The 23,119-nt window shown below is 34.2% G+C and overlaps 1 protein-coding gene across 2 annotated transcripts in view; it reads right to left on the bottom strand.

Annotated features, from left to right (window-relative positions):
- The window catches only part of LOC119837927 (cGMP-specific 3',5'-cyclic phosphodiesterase-like), a 62,490-nt gene extending 48,840 nt beyond the window's left edge, over positions 1 to 13,650 (bottom strand). For both annotated transcript variants that reach the window (XM_038363720.1, XM_038363718.1), the window contains exon 1: positions 13,444 to 13,650. The gene's annotated coding sequence lies outside the window, so the exon portion shown is untranslated. The remainder of the gene's footprint in view (positions 1 to 13,443) is intronic.
- Between the last annotated feature and the right edge of the window lie 9,469 nt (positions 13,651 to 23,119).

Raw genomic sequence — 23,119 nt, 5'->3', positions numbered from 1 at the left:
TAAAATTTTTCAGTTTCATAGCATTTTTATTTTTATTTTTTATTAATTTTGATCCAGCTCAAAAGATAGGTTAGTCTATTATTTTAATTGCGATAAATGACTACCCGGGCGATTCTGGGGGGTGCACTTATAACATAAAAGTTCTAATTTTTATACATAAGGTCCAATGATATCATAATACATATATAGAAATCGAGAAATCGCACTATTTGGGCTAGCTCGCACCGATGAAGGTACCACACCCACAAAAGATTGTAATTAACATAATTATTTTTAACAAAAGACAACACCGCATTCAAATTGTCACAACTAGACCAAATTTGAATGGCCACATTTGAGGCACAAGCTATCAAATAAAAAAAGAATCATCAAAATCAGTTCACCCAGTCGAAAGTTCTGAACTTAATAAAAATCGAATTTAGAAACCTCTTTTTTTTGGAGTCAGTTGAAAATAAATGCGTTAGCATATTTCTGTCGATGCCTACCTACGTGGAAACGAAAAAAAATGGGATTTATCGTTTATATTAGTCAGTGTATCCGATAAAAAAATATTACTTCAATCAATAACAGTTTCTAGGTTTAGTGATCTCATCTTGCGAGATAAGGGGATCAAATGATAAGCGGCCGTCCTTTGTCGAGGTGATGGCGCGTATATCAAGAAATGACAATAATATATAATACTAGCTGCTCGCCCCGGCTTCGCCCGTGGTACATATATAGCTTATGTCACTCAGTGAAGTTGCAGCTTTCTACTAGTAATACAAGTAAATAGAAATTTTTGAAATTGGTCCCGTGGTTTTTTGCGTGGCCTCCTATGAGGAATATATCCCATCCTACTAAAATCATAAATGCAAGTCTGTAAGGATGTGTGTGTGTGTTTGTTGCTGTTTCACGCAAAAACTACTGAACCAATTGCAATGAAATTTGGTACGTAGACAGCTGGACAACTGGAATAACATATAGGCTACTTTTTATCCCGATATTACTACGGGATACGGAATTACGCGAGTGAAACCGCGGGGCGCAGCTAGTAATATATAATACTAGCTTCGCCCCTGGTACATATATAGTCTGTGTCATTCAGTGAAGATGCAGCTTTCTACTAGTAATATAAGCAAATAGTAAATTTTTGAAATTGGTCCCGTGGTTTTTTGCGTGGCCTCCTATGAGGAATATATATTTATATATGTAGAAGTGAATAGGTTTAAAAATGTCGCACCAAGATCTTATTATGTGGGAGAAGTGACTAACAAAAAGTCTTGGAAGAAAGGCTGATAATCGTGAAATTTAGGATGATTTATAAGACTAGCTGTTACCCGTGGCCTCGCACGCGTGAGCAAAAGAATTCGCAACGAGAATAACATGCAACCGCGGTAAAAGCTGACCAATATTAGGTACCTTCTTGCATCTAAGTTCTATCTCTAGAAATAACATATGACATAATCGTTCGGTTGCAACGTGATAGAAAGACAAGCAAACAAAAATTCACACTTCCGTAATATAGATTATATAAAAAATAGTATATAGATTTTGTAAAAAAAAAATATGAAATGTCATTAGAAAAAAACAATGAAATAAACTGTTCCTAAGAAATTTAAAACGATTACAGCTTTTGTTCTTCGGTACCTCTTATCAAAGAAATCATCACTGAATTAAAGAAAATGACATGCTCTTTCCAATCACTGTACCCAGGAGGCGGTCATCATCAGATTGCACATAGACGCCAATATTCACATACATCGAAGTAGTTATAGGACCCAAAGATGAGCATAATTTTTAAACTAGAGTACCATATTTACACACATTTATCACCATTATCAGAGGCAACCTTATCCTAACTATTCTGTCCTACAACCATATCCTTCATATCCCCATCCTCCAAATTACACAAGCCACATCCGTGTTTAATTATTCAATATGTATTCTATGAAGCTCTTACCACGTATAACGTGATTACTACAGATTATACCGCTGCGTACACTTTACCTTATAGCTCTAAGTTATCCCCAATGACTTGTTTCATCAAAGGAATTTCGTTGAAGGGTTTTCTAGTAGAAATTACAAACATCGAAGGTGCAATGATGCCTATATCGAACAGACGGTAAAACAACACCTATAAGTATTAAAACGTTTAAAAATGTGTTAATAAGGGAAACTGGATACATGGAAAAACATTGTAATTAAAATTCTGTGTATTCTTAAATACATTTTACAAATTCTTGTTGAATACAAACAAATAAAAACTCCGTTTCTCTTACGTTGAATGTCTATAAATAAAACGCCATAGCACGCCCCAGTCTGCCGCTGGTAATAGTTTTTCTGCAAAGACAGAATTTCGCTGTCGTGACATGATGTTCACAGTGGGACAGAATGACTTGTTATTTGTATTACATAGATTCTTGGGGGAAAAACACCCGAGGTTAGGCAGCACGCACATAAATAACAGGAAATAATCGCTGTCGAATATAACAATATTTTATTAATATATAATTATATTATACATTTAAGTTTTTATAATTTGTCTGTTATCTGATATAAATAAATAAATAATTATCAGAAAAAAAACATGAAAGATCCATAGTCCACAATTTGTGCTTAGTTTCAATTAATAAAATATTATTAAATATAGAGATGCACATATTATAGGTATCTTAGTTTGTAAGGTATTTATTTTATTTACCCGGCAAACGCTGTTCTGCCCTACTCTTAAGTCTATGAAAAAAAGATGTTAGGCGATTTGCAACGCTATCCGACATGCACACGAAATTTAATAAGAATCGGTCCAGTCGTTTCGGAAGAGCATGGTAACAAACAATCTAATGCGAGAATTTTATATACAGTACATTGACTGTTACTTGATATAAATGAATAAATAAAAATAATTCATGATACGTATTTTAATAATATATAATATACTAATAGGTGCTCGTTTAAATACATATGTATAAAAAAGATACGACAATCGATATTAAATTCTACGCTTACGTTTGTGAAAGCGCAGTGACGCAGAGGTTAAGGCCTCCGACTTGAATCAAAGGTCAAGGGATCTGGACGGACGGGCAAAAATTACTTTCATTTATTTTTTATATCATCACAAAATATACACTGCAAAAACATGAAAAAAGATACAAATGGGCGGTCTTATCGCCTGCAGCGGTCCCTACCGGACAACCTCTAACCACTATTTTTATTTTTTTACTTACTGAATCATATTTAAGTTACTTAAATACGCAAATGCGATTGATCAACCCATCAGCGATTTAAAAAAAATTATATCTAATTAATACGTGAGCATAGAACCGAAGGGGTTCCTGGGTTCCATTCCCGGACTCACAAGAAATTGTCTGTCTGGCAGGTTACAGAAGGCTGATCACCTACTTAACCATAAAGGGCATCGATCAGCGAAACAGATGTATGTCATCTGCCCCATACCCCACTAGGGGACACGGGACTTTAAAACATTGGTAGGTATTCGGCAGTACGAGGTTAATAACAATCAGAACAGCACTCCATAAAAAAACTTTTGTTCCAAAAAAATTATTTATCGAAACATAAATCGATTCTTATATTCACCTGAAGACAAAAAAAAGTAAAATTCCCCCAGAGATTTGGGATTTCAATCCCATGTATGTGTATAGAGGGATTAAAGAAATTAGCTCATACAGTTTAAATCTATATTGAAAATAATGATGAATGCTTATGATAAAGGCCTTTTCATATCCGATTTCAAATTAAAACTGTTTGTACATTTTATAAACGCTGACATTAACCGAGGCTCGACTGAAAACAAAATACAGTTGAACGAAATTACAAATAACTTATATTATTTAGAGAGGAAATTTTACGTCTGACTTTTAATTACTTTTGTTAACCTTGGCGCAATTTAAAGCCGAATGGAAAATTTTTATATACTTTTTTAAATCTTTTTACAGTACATAATGACGTGTATTGTGAAATTTTGAAATAAAAGTTGTTAGAATACGTTTTGGATGATGGAAAATTAATGATGAAATGCATCTAAAATATCTATATATAAATAAAAACGAATGAAGGGCTCGACCATTTCGGCTAATACTTTTAACGTTTTTACTAAGGCTCAAGTAAGGTTCTTATGGAGAAAAACCCTACCACGAATGAAGCCAGGGCGGATCGCTAGCTTTATATAAACATCAAGTAAATAATATATAATATCTGTTTATAATTACCGTAAAAGCTTTTATCAATAATAGCACGATGCATCGAGTTTTTGTTAGTAAATTAAATAATAAACACCGTAAGCGATCGTTACATAAGCATTTTCATTGACTGTAATTGAAAATCGTAAAATGATACGTGTTTTTACGACAATCATGACTACCTGGGTCGATTTATTGCTCCCAAGAGATCAGCAAACCGATTAAAGCATGTACATCGAATTTTTATGCGAAAAAAGTTACGTACAACTGATATTAAACAGTAAAATGAACGATTTTCTACGTTTTCAGAATTTGTTCAATGTATCTTCATGGCGCGGCGACTTACGAAACTTTTAGATGAACGAAGTAATTTAAATGTTCCTTTGTGAAAAAGCTTTTTCAGATCCGAAGTATATTTTTATAAAATCAACTTTATTTGAAATGTAAATACAAAATTATGAATATTGAGTTTTCTTGCTTTCATTGTATAAATTGAAAACTTCTTAGAGAAACTGTTAGTATCCAGCTAGTTAGTTACTGGCAACCAGAAAAAATAATGAGATCTGTTTTAATAAATGTTTATTATAAATTAGTATCGATAACTAGCTGTTGCCTCCAGCTTCGCCCGCGTGGTTGTTAATTTACTAAGTAAATTTTCACGGTAGAATCTTTCAACTCCTATTTTATCCCCTTAGGGGTAGAAATTATCAAAATCCTTAGCGGATGCCTACGTCATAACATCTATCTGCATACAAAATTTCAGCCCGATCCGACCAGTGGTTTGGGCCGTGCATTGAAAGATCACTATGCCAGTCAGTCACCTTTGAATAATACATATTTAGGTTAATAATGGTATTTTAATACTACCCGGCTTCGTCTATGGTATATATATAGCCTATGCCCTATAGGATTGTTAACAAGAACTAATATAAGCAAGGATTTAGAAAGTGGGATTTTTTCCGGAAAAAAAACACATATCCTATTGTTAATTACGCATCTAAAAGACAGACAACAAGGGTAGGCGTAAAAAAGCGCTAAACCTACTTCAAATAAGAGTGATACATTCATACCTCATGACCTGGTTCCAAAGAAAACACCACTGTATGTTTAGGTCACTAGTACAACTCGTCAACACAATATACCTTTTATGTGGACATGGGTAAATGTCGCATGTTAAACGTTAAGGTTACACTGGCTTGTGTATTTTAGAGACAATTAGGCGTTAAACTGGTGTATTGGGGCTCGTATTAATTGAAGGACTTAGTATGTAAGTGTACTAGATTTGTTGTTGATATTTCTTTCGCAATTAAGGGGTCGTCCATGTTTAAGGGGGGGTATTACCGAAATGTGTCATCATGTAGCAAGAGGCAGGGGTGTGACCTTTGTGACGTCATAAGTAAAGATATAATTTTTCGCAAAGATTTTTATAATAACTTCTTAGAATTGAAAGTGACGTCACATCTGAGGGAGGGGCTTCTTAAAGTGTAACAGCCTGTGACAAGTATGGGACGAGTGGTTAGAAACCCTAAGTTCGTGTGATATAATTCATGGAGGGGAAGGAGCCCTAATAAGAGTAAGAATAGTCCAAAGTTTACAAACTCAACTTTCCATTTTTTCTTTTATGTCCTACATTGATTAAAAAAAACTAATATGGGAAGTAAGGTGCAAAATTAAAGTTTGGCATCTGATTTTTTTGGGTTATGCGCGATGCGTCGAAAGCATAAGTCATCATTATGTCAGTTTATCTTTTTATAGTCCTATTGCGAACGTAAAATCATGGATATTTCCAAAACCGTTTCGAGAATGTTCGAGAAGGTTATAACCATAATAGGCTTCATTAATTGCGAAAACAAAACTCAATTGAAAAGAAATGGGATACGGTATATAAATTTTTAGAGAAACTTGTTGAGATAGTGTAAAGGGTACGTGTGCAGATTCAGAATGATAGCTAGTCGTAAAACATTAATCAGAGAAAAACATCTGATCCTTGCGTGGAGGTATAAAATAGAATTAAGTTTAGGCATTTTCTGTACAAACAAAAAGCACATTCCGTTCGCTTCATTTATTAAATAACCCTGTTAGAAAAACGCTTTCGAATATATAAACACACCATCAAAATTAATTTTATATGCTAGAAAAAAAATACCAAAATTTGAATAACTTTTTTCTAGTATTAGTATTAGAATAAATTAGAGCCTTCATTATCTAAGCCGTGCATAATACAGCGAAGCCAAACAAGGTTTTCATATATTATTTCTTAGATACAAAATCCGTTATAAGAAAATGCGTTAAAAGCTCCGTTTATTGCACATACTTAGAATAAATAACAAATTACTACGTACTGTGTCACTTATTATAAAATACAAATTTAGTGGGAGCACAATAAGAAAAAATTGGGTCACACTTCCAGGGAGGTTACGTGAACAATATTTGTGTATATGTATGTAATTAAGTTACATTGGTTTGGAAGGGGAGCCAGAAATTGCCAATATTAGGCACTTATTTTTTCTGATAATACACATGGGCGCTTCATAAGCTAAGGCTCGACAGGTAAGCCCTGTCATGTTATATTTGTGTTGTAAAGATTGTCTTATAGAGATCTTGAGAACTTGAGAACTGTTAAAATTAGGCTAAAGGAGGCGCTTTTCATGTTTTCGTAAAAGGCGAGCCTGCTTTTAGTAATAAAAATCGATCTCTAGAAGAACGAAAATTTAATTTAGTATACCTTTCAATTCATTCCTTTTTTTAATATTGTTTTGTTACCCCACTCAACTTTTGAAAAATTCGAAGCAAAATAGAAATCAAGATTTTTAATAAATGTATATATTTCACGCATTTATTAGCTTCTCCTGTATGTTTGTATATAATCGACACCTTTTTAACTTACTGTAAACTTTAATTCAACCTTTGTGCACTTTTTGAGCCTCCTTGACAATAGAATAATTTCATGGGAAGAGCGTGATTTTTTTAGTTTTTTTGAAACTATACTAAAATACTTGTGTTTCTATTTAATTCTTAATTACTTTAAAAGATATTTGGTACTCATTCTTCCTGTGAAAGAAGGTGGACATAATACAAGCATAATGCTCTAATCCTGCTCAAACTATTATTCCATCTTAGAGTAGCTTGACGGCTTATTGTTATAGATGTAACTTGCTATCAGCTAACTCCCTTAGCTAGCTTACGTGACATCGGAGCTTATTTCAACATGAGTTGGCACATATTTTGTGCGTCAGCATTACTATTCGAAACAGTTTTGGCTGTATTTAGGTTATCCCAACCATCCTTGCGACATGTGTCAAGCCTAGCACACGAAAGTAAAATTATAGGTGTTGTTTTCATATATATTGTATTTTTTATTAATATCTCAGTGGTGAGAACCTCGGACTTCAAAATCGATAAGTCGGGGTTCGAGACCGGGCGGAGCGTGCAGGAAATAAATTGATTTTTCAATTTATCTGCACATGTGAATAACATCACCTACTGCTTAAAACGGTGAAGGAAAACATCGTGAGAAAACCGGCATGTCCAAGAATCAAAAGTTCGACGACATGTGACATCTGCCAACCCGCACTTGGCCAGCGTGGTGGATTATGGCCTGAACCCTCATAGGAGGCCTGTGTCCCAGCAGTGGGAACATATATGGGCTGATGATGATATTGTATTTGAAGGACAATTATTTAAACTGTTTTATAAACAAACTATCAAATTAAACACATTCGCAATGGACTTACAACATGTGAATAAATAGCAAGCTTTTTCAATGGACTTCAATAAAGGCAGAGGTCATTTCGACATTAATTTTGCATATTATGTTGCTACAGAACTTTCTACTGAGCGAACCGTTTTTGTTCATTCTATATTTATTTGAACTACTGAATCCTGTGTTATCCCATTTATATCTAGTTCTGACAAATAGAAGGGGGTTTTTCATTACGGAATAAAATATATCGAGAATAGGATTAATATTATCATTCGGCAGTATGCGAAGGGAAAATAAATCCACCAGAGATCCATGTAGTTCAAACAATTGGAGGGCAAATATTTGTTTGATCTCGGGCTTGTGTCGTATTCCGTCCATGTGATACAGGCACTATCTTTGTAGGCTTATTCAGATTGTTCGCTTTGACAGCAAGCCTCGCCAGTATGTAGACCTTTTCCGTATAGACACGTAGAAGATTTATTGTTGTGCTCTCTCTGCTTTTTTGATAAGGAAAGATAAATATAGAAGGATTATATGTAGCATATATAGCAATAAATCTCCTTTTGCGTCATAGTCTAGAATAACATGTAAAGGTTCATACATATATTGTAAAAAGAACTTATGTCTACTTCAGTGTTAACATAATTTTACTTCCAGATTTAATAAAGGTTTTATTTAATTGCCCGTACTCCTTTCCTCATCCTTCCCAGTCCGTTGCTTAATTCTAGTAGTCAATCTTTTACCCTTATCCCTCAAAGGCAGGCACTAGTTTTATAGAGACCTCTACGAATACTCAGGGGCGGTGGTGACGGCTACCACCAGGCACCACCGATCGGTTGTCCGCTATTTATATGCAATACTGAATTACATTTTAAAAAGTATGTTGTATTTACAATAATTGACATTTCAATGAATGTATGTAAGTAATCGAACTAATATTATTTGTTCGGATGTTTGTCCGTAAATCACACTGAAACTACTGAACGGATTTTGATGAAATTTGGTATACAGACAAGGTAAGCTGACTTGGGTGACTTTTTATACCGATTAAATGCTCCCTTGAGACAAAACAGGAACCGTGTTATCCTTTATCTTTATTATGATAACACGGTTGAAAATGTTTTTGCCGCCGCTTAATTTAACAATAAAATATAACTTCAAAATATTTTTGATAATATTATAATTTATAATAAATAAATAAATATTATAATTTCAATGCGTGGCAAGTGGCAAACAGTATTGATGTTTATCTGATAAGGTATCATTATTGCGGGCAAATATGCTTATCTAGTCATTGTCACTGACACGTAATTTGAGTTTTGTTTTCTTACTTTACGATTTATTTTGTGGGTTTGTCCTTTTTTTTTTTTTTAATTGCAGTATAAAGTGTTGGCTGACAGCTTTGTCAGTTTGCGGAATTTTTTATTTGCTTCTTTTTCCATAGTTTTATTGCAGAAAAAAAATATACCGTCATGCTTTTTTCTTTATGTACTTATGATTGAATATGTAACACTCAGAGTAATCTTACTATCCTACTATCCTACTAGTCCTACTAATATTATAAATGCGAAAGTTTGTAAGGATGTGTGTGTGTGTTTGTTGCTCTTTCACGCAAAAACTACTGAACCGATTGCAATGAAATTTGGTACGTAGACAACTGGACAACTGGAATAACATATAGGCAACTTTTTATTCCGATATTCCTACGGGATACGGACATATGTGAGTGAAACCGCGGGGCGCAGCTAGTAACGGATAAAATGAAATCAAATTCAGAATTGAAATATCTGAACTTATTTTTGTTTTATACAAAATCAGTGTGTCACTTAACTTAGGTAAGTGGTAAAAGATTTAATATTGAATATGCAGGGTTGATAATAAAAATAAAAGATAATAAGTTGCGAGTTTATTAACAATAAATTACACGTCATCATATAATTTTGTCTAGATTGACACTGATCGATTACCAGATACCAGTAAAATTTTAGTTAATTTGGTGGAGTATGTTCTGCATGTATATCAATAGATTTGTATCAAGTTATAATAATGTTGAAAAAAATAAATCTTATTTGCCCGATGTTAATAATAAAATCAATTTAATTCTTCTCTGATAAAAAATAAATAAATTGATTTTTCAATTTATCTGCGCATGTAGATAACATCACCACTGTGATCACATCGTGAGGAAACCGGCATGTTCGAGAATCAAAAGTTCGACGACATGTGACTGCCAACCCGCACTTGGCCAGCGTGGTGGATTATGGCCTAAACCCTCATAGGAGGCCTGTGTCCTAGCAGTGGGAAAATATATGGGCTGATGATGATGATGATGAATAGTAAAATCATAAATAATCTTAAAACTTTATTGTGACTGCCCTAATCTAGATAGACCAATTTTATAGATCTCACCTATAAAATTGGTCGATTGAGAAAATTTTAATTGTTATAATAATTCATTTATACTAGCCGCTGATCCAGGCGTATGTAAGGTCTACCCGGAAGCTATAAAAAATAGCCCCAAAAAAATGGTTAATTTTTTTTAATCAATTGAGTATTTTTTCATATATCACAACAAACAAACAAAAAAATCATAACAAACAAAAAATAAACCTCTCATATTGATATTATAACATCAATAATCTATCCTCAAAAGCGGTATACATTACCGATACCTACGTAGAAATAATATAAAATGGACTAACAACTGTTGATAAAAGGAGTGTCCCTTGTCGTAAATAGCGAGAGTAGAACAAATTAGATTACAGAGGCGAGCTCGTGAGTGGCCTAGTTGATCAAGGCAATGCGAAAATGGGGATTTCAATTGTAATTTTTACCTATTCTTTGGTTTTGTACTTCCATTTACATTCAGGGACACTCGGTAATGTTATTACAAGGCTGTTAAACTATCCTACTAATATTATAAATGCGAAAGTTTTTAAGGAGGTGTGTGCGTTTGTTGCTCTTTCACGCAAAATCAACTGAACCGATTGCAATGAAATTTGGTACGTAAGGGATAAAAGTAACATAACTCTTATCACGCAGTCGGGTAGTATCACATCGGTTCGCATATCCAAATTCTATTCGGTATTCGCACAATCCATCACAATGGTAGACATTAAACTTTTATCGCTTACAGACAATAAGGTAACGATGCAATCAAAAATCCATTGAGTGGAGTAAGTTAGGTCACAAGGTCGATTGTAAAGTTCTGTATGGCATACATATGAACATTGTATCTAAAAATACTTCAGGTATCTAAACAACTTTTTCGATTTCACTTTAAGTACTACTTTTACATAAAAATCGGTTTGAGACTGCTATCCGTTTGTCTGTCCGTACGTTGATCAGTTACCAGGCTTTTTTCAGCGTTAAAAAAGTCTTAAGACATTTTGTTAAATGGCTTTTATGTTGTTAGTTACACTGTTGTAGTTAATATTTCTATTTTAAATCAGAAATATCTACTTAAAACTGCCATTATCCTTCATTTTGGAAGAATTCGATGCTTTTTTTTCAATTTATATATTACTACGAGTTTCATTAAAGCAAAATTTAAGTATTATTACGCATAACTAATTGGAAAAATTTTATGCATTTAATTATTATTATTATTTAATATAACATTTGCGTTACCGCAACATTTAAACAGGAAAAAATAGCAAAAATTCGTTTGAATTTTATATCATGTACAAATGTAGTTGATTATTGCAGAAAAGTGATGAGTAATGCATTTTGATTCGTTAAATATGTTTTTAAGGTTTTGGCCTGATAAATACGAAAAAATTTTCAACCCGGGATTAGATTTCTTTAGAGTCAAGGAGAGCGTTTTACCTTGTTTATCTTTTTACGTTCGTGCTTCGAAATTATTGCCATTATAAAAATCTATCCGTCTAACCCTTCTATTGAGTGGTTGGAAAGAAAATTGAATTTATATCGATTCCGTATCTAAGTGTTTTAGTTTAGGCCTACAAACTCTATGTCTAGGTTTGACATGAAACTATCAAAACCATTAGCTGTTCGCTTGGGTTGAGCTGAGCAAAAAAATATAGACTATGTTGTTCGGTAATGGCGTAATAGTTTTATAACAGTCAATGAATTTTGAAATGAAAATTGGTCGAATATTTACAATTTGGTCGAACGTGATTCGGTAAGAATTGGACCAGCTCGCACTGAGGACGGTACCACAACCCAAAGAAGTGCGGTATGAAATAATAGCAAGCGTATGCTACCGTTTTTCGTGCGATTGGTCACTCTTCTCAGTCCATTAAATTATTTTTATTTATCCTTTCGTAGTGATCATTAACAATGAACCACCAGCTCGTTGCCCACTCTGATATTAAAAAACACATATAGAACAGATTTTAATCGTAACAAACCAATTAGAAGTCTAATTACCTACATATAATATAAATGTGTAGATGACACGTATAGTTCGCAAGCTAGATCGTCAATCATACTTCCATAACTTGTACAAAGGAGTGTATCATTTAGGATGGTGACAGTCAGCCGAAGCTCTGATGGTTTGTTGACCAGTGGTGACCTTCCAAGTACGTAAAAAAAATTATTTTCCTCCGAACTTCCTTCTCAAATGTTCACCAGTATAATTTTCATCGGAGCTGCAGCAAACGGCCTCCGTGCTTTACAATATAGCTTTCTAAATCATTGTACAGATTATCCTATTGGAAGAAATTAATTGTGAAATTGATTGCTGGCTCAGGGACCAAAACTGATGTTAGGGTCAAAGTTCAAACTAATATCAACAGCCAACAAGAAGAAAATATTTATTTTTATTAAAAAAAAAACCAAAGTAAACCACTTTGAAATTGTCAAAACTAGACCAAATTTGAATGGGACATGACAGGCACCAGCTTTCAAATAAAAAAAGAATAAAAAAACCCACTATAAAGCTGCAAAAACAATACACTCTATAACCACCTCCGTTTCTGAAGTCGGTTAAAAACAAGATTAAGATCCTATCGTTAGCTTTAAGGAACGTTAACCAAATTAAATATTTTAACTATCCAGCCATTAATGTACAGGTTACTAGATTTAGAGAAACGTTATTCTTTATTGTTGTTATAACGATGATATTTATTGAACTAGTTCATAATTGTCTTAAATACTCAATTCGATATCACACCACTTCAATTGATTGGTTTGTTATAGTATATCGTAATAACAGCATGTGATATAACCATCATATATCCGTCACTCAGATCTTGTTCTTCATATACCATATACAGTGAACGAGGCTGAACAAGTACTTACGTTAATTATGTAATAAGACAACTGTTATCATTGAGATCAATATTTACGATCGTGTCATAAACACACGACATTTTTACGAACAATCGTCTTTATTTGATTAATTCATAGCTTATTGCTGAAATAACGCAAACATTTTATGTCAGCACTAAATAGGTGGTAAACGGTTTGTAAAAAACACAAAGTATTTGATGCGGCTACGTGTTACCCCTAACAAGAGCAAGGCAAGAGTTCAATTTCCATTTTAATGGCTCTCATAAAAGGCAATTACTTAAAGGTAACAATAAAACGATTGATACTTACTTGCTGAAATACCCAACAGCAATATCGTATTACTGGGTCGATCTGAATCGCACCAATCGGCACACAAAACAATTGTTGGTTCACAATAAAACACGCACTGAGGATTATATTTTTGATAGCACACGTTTTTATAAAGGATTTAAGTTAAAAGGACACGCGGTTGGGGCAGCGCACGGACGAGCGTTATCCCCCTACGACGGTTGGAAGCGGACTGAGCGAAACGAAGGCTCGGTTTTGAGGTGAACTGAGCCAATCGCGAACCACCCCCCCTGCCGCGCCGCCCGCCCAGGCACGCCGGCTGGGAAAAGGGACAAAGATTAGATAAGTCAGCTTTACGGAGATAGGTCATTAGATAGTGTCTAGAATAATAGCATAATGATGAAATTTTTTGTTAGTTTAACGTGTATTCAGTCATGGGATTGAAAACACGTTAAGGCAACAAAGTGTTTCATCATATGCTATCTATTCTTGATGAAATTGTTATTTGGTGCTACTTGGACCACATGCATTCGTGTTGTAACATCATAAGAAAAATGTGCAATAGTATCGTTTGATATATGTTAAAAGTATTAAACCATAATAAAACTTATTTCCTTCGTTATTAATCATAATATGACCTGTGTAAGGATATTGATGACCGCCTCCTTGGTACAGTGGTTAACGCGTGAGCGTAGAACCGAGGGGTCCTGGGTTCGATTCCCGGTGGGGACGCACAAAAAAAAAAATGTCTTGGTCTGGCAGGGCATCACGATCACCTCCTTGTCCCTAAAGAAAATCGATCAGTGAAACAGATGTATATCATCTGCCCCATACCCTAGTAGGGGGACACGGGACTTCACTATATATAAGGATATTGATGTTTAAGGCTATTGCAATACTTAAAGCGTCCCATTCAATTAGCATTGATGTTTTAATTAGTTCGTTATGACCCGTTACAAAACATCTACTTAACCGAAATGAATTAATCGTTATTAAAAATGATTAAGTTTTAACAGATTTGTCATTTTAATAGCAAATATAAAATAAAAAAATAATTTATAACTGTGATTACGAATTTGTGATAATATCGGGACTAATAACTGTTTACAAAATTGATACATCTACAAGTGGTCTGATCTTTGCCCTATAACGACACCCCACTGTTTTCGATCAAGCTTGAAAGTATGTTTCATTCATGAAACAATTAGCCTAGGGCACTTCGCAAGATGGACATTTATGTGTGTTTTTATATGATTTCTCTAGATATACGCTTACGTAATCCTCTTATAAACAAGTAACTGTAGCATTACGTCAATACAGAAGGAAAATAAAAACCGCTTCAAATGCTGAATATGTGGGAGGATCTGTTATTTTAATCTATACTAGACGTTCGTCCCGGCTCCGTCCGCATATCAAGATTCTTTTTTTATCCCAAGGGAGTAGTTACAGCGTGATGGACGGGCAAACATCCAAACAAAGAAACTTTCACGTTTATAATATTAGTGTGAAGTGTGATAAAATGTGGTGTTTAACTGTTGATAATAATACCTTCCTATAAAAAAGGTCACCGGCGTTCCTGGGGGTAGTACACGTAATTCTAAAATGGGAACATATGGCAACAAGTTCCTATCAAACGCAAAAAGAATCACATCAATCAGTAGCACAGAATTATCGTGAAATAAAACCAGCAAAAAAAGTTGAACCATAAAACATTTCAATTTAGAACCTCCTTCGTTTTTAAGACGTCATTTAAAAAAATTAAAAAACTAAATAAAAACACGCATAGTAGAAGGTTTGAAAGTTCATAAGCAAGGGGTGAAATCGCTCCTAAAATTGATTTAATACTAGCTTTTACCCGCGGCTTCACACGCGTTAAATTTGGAGCAATTTAATAAATGCTATACATATAAACCTTCCTCTTGAACCATTCTATCTATTAAAAAACCCGATCAAAATCCGTTGCGTAGTTTTAAAGATATAAGTATACATAGGGACATAGGGACAGACAGACAGAAAGATATATTTTATAATGAGTTAGTATTGAAAGCAAAATAGCAGTGGTGGCTCAGTGGTGAGAACCTCGGACTTCAAAATTGATAAGTTGGAGTTCGAGACCGGGCGAGCGTGCAGGAAATAAATTAATTTTTCAATTTATCTGCACATCTGGATAACATCACCACTGCGTAAAACGGTGAAGGTAAACATCGTGAGGAAACCGGTATGTCCAAGAATCAAAAGTTCGACGGCATGTGACATCTGCCAACCCGCACTTGGCCAGCGTGGTGGATTATGGCCTAAACCCTCATAGGAGGCCTTTGTCCCAGCAGTGGGAACATAAATGGGCTGATGATTATGAAAATGATTTAAAGAGATTAAGATGAGTTGTTTCTACTAGCTAAATAATCTTGTGTTCGCAGAAAGCATTATTTTACTGTACATCTTCAATATCATCTTGGTGACTTAACCAACGCACGTGCGATAGTATATTGATAAGTCATCAAAATCACTAAGTCTAGGCTTAAGATAAAGAGGAACTATGGAAAAATTTCCATGGCTCAGCCGAAGCAGTCTTCCAGATAACATTAGATAGATAAACATTTCACAATAGAATCAATACAAAATTTCCATATTGGATACAGTGGTCTTAAGCTTTCAATTCGGAGTCGTGGTGGTTGCAAATAGATAAAATAATCGGAGAAAGTATAGAGGCTGATAATTACGCCCACAGATAATATAACAATAAGTCAACTTATCTAGTTCCGAAATTATAGTAGTGGCGGGTATTATAATAATTTTTTTATCCAAAACAAGTTCAAATATATTTTTAATCAAATATAAAATAAAAACATGCTCTAATGACAGAATAAACTAAATTGTCTCACAACTCACTTGCCCTTTTACAGAGTGTACGTAAAGATATTATTAATTATTTATATAACTATAAAAGTTTAAATTAAATGTATGCGTTTCGAGATAGAAAAATCGAGTCTAAAAGACTTGTTTTCATACAAACATATGGATGAAGTTAATAAAAGTGTGTCAAAAGACACTGAGATCAGAAAAATTGCAAACACACGGTTGAATCATAAAAGATAAAGCGCATACGCATATTACGCATATTAGGGTAATTTGAATGACATGATAATGCCAAGATTTGTCTAGATACGATAGCATTCTGATTCCTGTTTGATTGAGTACCTCTATATTTTGAGAATAAAAATATAAGTTGAATGGACAATCTCCTTCGTTTTTGGCAACGTATGTTAAAAATATTGCAAAGCGTGATAGAAGGGGGAATTTATATACCTACACACACGCTCATACATACACACTCACACACATTCGTACATTACACACTTCACTACTTCGCACATTAATACTTAGTTATAAACGATTTTTAAATTATCATGTTATGATGCTTTAAGTTTAGAAAGAGCGGGTCCTCCTGACTCAGGTTTTCCCTTAAACTTTCTAGAAGAAAATGTTTTTTTACTTTTATTTTACGAATCGTAACCTTCATTCTGTGACAGTAAACTATAAGCATCCTTTATAAAATACCTATTGTTCTTTGTCAGTTTGATAGGAGCACAGTAAAAAGAGAAGTATTAGACCAGTCTTTCTAAAAGTCGGCGCTGAAAGCCCAGAAGGGGTCCAGAAAAAATTGAGGAAAAATTGGGTGTTACAAAATTCAATAGTTTTATCGAAAAAAAACTTAGTGAAATATTATAATTTGATATCTATTTAAACCGTAACTCAATCGGAAGATTTTCCTTATAATATATCGGATATATTGAGGACCATTGTTTAAGCTGTGATAGGAGAGTACTTTTAAAAACGCTTAAAATGTAGCCTCGCTCCATTCGCAAGCATATATATTATAATACTATACTAGATTCGCAAGGCATTCGCATGGCAGATAAGTAGATATACCTATATGTTGTCTACCTTTGCAATGATTTATATAACCCGGTTCGGTTTTGTAGATGGACATTTACTGGTATACACCCCTTATAACCCAAAGTTTTGAACGTCTGGAGTCTTGAACATTTTTGATTTGTTCGATTTGTTTCCACGTAGATTAGGGAAAAAAACTGTAAAAAGTATGAAACTTACAAAAGTACTAACCGGACGGATCAGCGGTGAACAACTAGTAATTAATGAATCCTTTGAAATCTGTTCACCTTTTCTCTGTAGGCGGAAATACGTCAGTTTCGTGCCATGTTTCTAAATACGGTTAAAGCCTTAGGGCTTTCAATAAAGGAGCAACAAGGTACTTATCAAAGGGTGGGTTCATCCCTGTTATTGCAAGTGGAACTGGGCGACATTAATCACTTCCTTTCAGGTAATTCAACTGCTTGATTACCCCCTTTCATATAGAAAAGCAGTGAGCGAAGATGGCGCTGTTGTTAGGACGTCGGAGTTCGATTGAAAAATCGGGAGTTTGACACCAGACGAGCGTGCAATAAATAAATAGATTTGTTTATTTATTTCTGTATTATCTACACCAGCACTGCTCGAAACATTGAAGGAATCACATCTGCCATCAGGCTTATGGGCCTATAAATCATTATATGAAAAGTGTTTTATTTCAAATGGTGTAAATCTTTTTTATTAAGCGCTATCCGCCCGCGGCTTCAACCACATCCATTCCTTTCTCAAAGTTTAGTCTATCTCTGTTTGAGATATAATCCAAATTGTTAGGCTAGTTTCGGAATGAAATCGTAGACAGAAAGATTAATCTTCGTATTTATTAGAAATTTATTGTAACGATTTAAAAATCACTCATTCTAACTACATTGTAAAAATTTTTAGTTACATCGAGAAGTCAGATAGGCGATCTCTAACTGTTATTCTTATTAACATCGCCACGGAAAATTTACATTAAATGCTTTAATCTACGGAGATAGGTATATTTTTAATTGATACGTAGATAGTTATGGATGGATATTTATATTACTATACCACGATTTTGCCTACACAAGGGCAACCAATAATCCAATAAATCCAATATTAAATCTACTGGATGATTCATTTGTGCATTAATAATAAGATACAAACTATTTCTATCTACAAAGAGACAACAAAACAATACACCAGAGGCCATCTATAACTCAATCTGCATTCGATGAACTTTAATTGAACCCAGTTCCATTGTCCCGCTTCAGGCTCAAACTATGCATGAACAAACATATGAACACATAATAGCTATTTAAATAAACCACCCGTTACCCCAGTGGGGTGCACAGAAATAGCGTTATTAGGTTTCCTAGCCTGGTATCTAGCTATTTTGCTCACACAATTGAATGCTGTATTTTATACAATAGGATGGAATTTCATGCCCTATATTTTATGTGGATGTCAGTGTTTTGTATATGATTTCCTTTACATTTATACATTTACTAAAGGTGAAGGACATAAGATCCGTTATGGGGTATTCGGCAGTGGTATTTCGCAAACGTTTTTATTGCTTTTTGCAGATCCGTTTATGAGCAGGTTTCAAAGTCCCACCAGTTTGATACTTTTATAAATCTACTAGGATTGTAATTAGGATGAACCCAGTAGCCCTCGTTATGTACTCGTAGGTACCTACTTATTATACAGTAAATATTCTAGAATGATAAATAGTTTTCCATACCATTCCCATGCTTCTTTTCTTTACTCCAAGCAACCCTTTGTATGTATGTAAGCATGTATTAAATATTATTTATTACGTACGCATTTATGTAGATGAACAATTTACATAAAGGTATAGGTATTATTTATAGTATTCTACTATAATATTATAAATTAGAAAGTATGTAATGATGTGTGTATGTTTGTTACTCTTTCACGCAAAGACTGCCGAATCGATTGCAATGACATTTGGTATGTAGATAGCTGGAGAACTGGAATAACACATAGGCAACTTTTTATCGCGATATTCCTACGGGATACTTACGCGGGTGAAACCGCGGGGCGTAGCTAGTATTGTATATAGTATTAAAATGATTTATTTTTTACATGTATTTATTCAGTATTATACATCACCACGACTGAGTTATAAATTTTTCTCCTCTTGGTTGCCTGGTAGAAATCGCTGTTAAAGATAACACCTTGTGTACATCCCACCACATCGGACACCCGTTAGAAACTTAAAATCCAAATATATCTTTTAAGTAGTTTTTCATTCATTCTTTTATTTTATATTTCCTTTATTTATCTATTTATGTTTTTAAAAACTGGCAATCAATTTATAGAGGCGTAAGGGGCAAATGATTATGGGCGATGGTTATTGCTTACCATCATAGCATAAAGCAAAGGGTTTAAATGTTTTTTTTTAAATAGGTAGAGTGATTCATGGGTCAGGTTTGTATGTATAATAACATCTATTAAACTACACCGAATTTAACGCATGCGAAGCCACGGGCAAAAGCTAGTTAGGTACATACGATACGTAAAAAAGTTAAACGCTGTTACTGGTTAAATTTTACCGTCGACGTTTTTAATACAATTTCTCATCTGTTTTGAAGTCGCAACTAGAACTCTTTGGAATCACTCTTTTGTCAGACCTTTTACCTGGAAAATTCAATGTCATTAAAATGTTTGTAAAGTGAAAAAAAAAGTCATTTCATTTTACGCCTACATTCCGTAGGTACCTTATAAATAGCCCCTTTGTCCAATATTGATATTTCAAAGTTAACAGGTTAGGTTAGGTTTTTTTATTTAGCAAAATTTTATTCAGTCCAATTGTTTTTGTCCTTGTGTATATATATATATATATATATATATATATATATATATATATATATATATATATATATATATATATATGTATATATATATATGGGAGTATTTCGTAGCAGTCATTATAGTTTGACAATTATCAATAATTTATCTAAGTACCACAAAGTAAGCATTCAAATATCAGTTTATTATGGAAAGCAGATGAATGGTTGTAAAGTAAGTAGCCCTTAAGTCTTCCAGACCCCAATTCATCATCATCATCATCAGTATATGTTCCCACTACAGTGGCAAACGCTCCTGTGAGAGTTGAGGCTACAATCCACTACACTGGCAAAGAGCGGGCTCGTGAAACTTTTGATTCTTGAACATTCCGGTTTACTTACGATGTTTTCTTCACCCAGAGCAGTTGTTATTTAAAAATCAATTAATTTTTTGCTCGCTCCTCTGGTAACCATCGAATTCTTCATTAAAATGCCAGTTCATAACCACTGAGCTATCACTGTTCTACACTCAAAAAAGTGAAGTCCCGTGTCGCCTAGTGGTGTATGGGGCAGGTGATATACATCTGCTTCACTGATCGATTTTCTTTATGGACAAGTTGATCAGCCTACGGTGTCCTGCCGGACCGAGAAATTCTTTTTTGTGCGTCCCCACCGGGAATTGAACCCAGGACGCTCACGGAGTTAACCATTGTACCAAGGAGGCGGTCGTTCAGATCTCTCAGGTATTACATAAAAAGAAAAAGACAAAACATCATAACAGCATGTATAAACGATAAAGTGACACTCGTATGACGCACATTTTCTATTTTTATGCGAAGTTCATTTCATTTCCTAGAAGCGTCTGAATGCCACCAATGTTATAAGAGCCTCGATATGCGGTACAAATCGTAGAATAACACAATTTTCTGTACATGATGGGAGGGATGATAGATCTAATTATGCTGGCGTCATAGCTGTACTTCGTAGATACTCTAAATACCTTAGGCTCAATTTATAAGATTAGGCGGTGACAAAATTGACGCCTAATAGTAAGTATATTTATTCATTTAAATGTAATACAGATCAAGATCACATTGCCATTAGAGATTACATAATTATTTTTGTGTTGAGATCTCAATCCAAAAAAATGTGTACAATTAATATTTAGGTACATTGCGAAACAGTTAAAAACAATTTAAAATCTACATCAACATATATATTTTCTTTATAAGTATGTCTAACTGTACTAAACTTAAACAACAATGACATCATTTTACAATTTCATAAATAAGATTTATATAGATTACTAGCTGCACCCGGCAAACGCTGTCTTGCCTTACTCTTATCATTTAGGGGTATGAAAAATAGATGTTGGCCGATTCTCATAGATATCGGATAAGTACAAACAATTTCATTAAAATCGGTCAAGCCGTTTCGCAGGAGTACGGCAACGAAAACTGTGACACGAGAATTTTATATATTAGAAGATATGATATCGTTGATTTTATATTGTGTCTTTGTGGTTTAGAGTTTAGACCTTTGAATAATCCAAACTAGGGACGCATGCAATAAATGGTAGTGGTCATTGAGAGATCACTACGTTGGTTGGTATAAACGAAATATTATGATGACACCAGTATGTTCACGACTTCTCGAATCTCATTTTTATGTGTGGTAGATGGTTCAAATCTTTATAGGGGACTCTGAGCGTTGTAGCTCGCGTTAAGGGTACTAAGCTATAATTAAAATATAACTGCATACATAATCTGTCATAGATAACACAGGCCAACGAAAAATGGCGCCATTAAAATCATTTTCATTTATGAAATACTAGCTTTCCGCCCGCGGCTTAGCTCGCGCAGTCGCAGGAAAAATAGATCCATTTCCTCGCGTGTTCCCCTTCCCGTGTTATTTCCGGGATAAAAACTTTCCTATGTCCGCCTCCTGGGCCTAGGCTACCACTGCACAAATTTTTCACCAAAATCGGTTCTTCAGTTATAAATTGTGAAACTCACACCGTTTTCTTTTAAATAGATAAATGTGATATTTAAACAAATTTTTAAACCTCAAATCCTATTTGGTAATATCAACATCATGATATGAAATTGCAATTGATTCAATGAGACGACTATGTATTAAACTTTTGCGTTATGCATCGTGTTTCGTTATGATCTGGCGCCTAGACCTACGGCTCAAATCGCTGTATCTACCACAAAACCGGCATTGAAGGTTTGGGTGTCTGTCCATCTGTTTGAAAAGGAGTACCTGTTGAACATTTTACACAGCATTATGGAAAATTTGGTAGGTGGTTTAAAGTTAAGTGTTTTTCTTCCTGAATTCCGAAGTTTTCGCTTATAACTGACACCATACTAGCTAGAGCGCCCCCTACAGCCTACGTTAAAGCAATAACCTCTTGTAATTAGATGCCATAAAATAGCATGTTTACGAGGTCTCTCCGAGATTTATGTGATGAGATCAAATTTGAGACATCCATAAAAATTTTGTCGAATGTTTGCCCTAATCGATATACGAATATTAAATTCGGCAGCTTCCTTATTTACGCTATAATGCAAGTATGGTACAAAATCATCTTTTCTTTTGGTTGTTTTTTACATATTTCGATATACTCACATAATAAATATACTAGCATACTTCAGACTAGTTTTCTACTAAACTTGTTTGGTGAATGTCGTAATGGTAGAGAAGTAGATGATATACTAGACTAGTTTACCGCCCGCGGCGCTGCTCACGCGGTCAAGCACTAATAAAATAAATTATTTTTGATCACGACAAATTGGATTTATTTCTTATAAAATCTTCTCAACGATTTTATCTTCATCTACATACATTCTCGTTTCACAGTGTTTGTAATCAAATTGTTGCAAAACGGCTTGACCAATTCACATGAAATTTTCTGAGTATATACCTAGTCTTGCCATAAATATTGTAATAAAGAAAAAAGAAAATTGTTAACTGCAAATAACATTTATTAC

The sequence above is a fragment of the Zerene cesonia genome, chromosome 29 (assembly GCF_012273895.1).
Source record: "Zerene cesonia ecotype Mississippi chromosome 29, Zerene_cesonia_1.1, whole genome shotgun sequence".
Lineage (NCBI taxonomy): Eukaryota > Metazoa > Arthropoda > Insecta > Lepidoptera > Pieridae > Zerene > Zerene cesonia.
The sequence above is the reverse complement of the archived record's forward strand: the minus strand, read 5'-3'. Positions and strand labels throughout refer to the sequence as shown.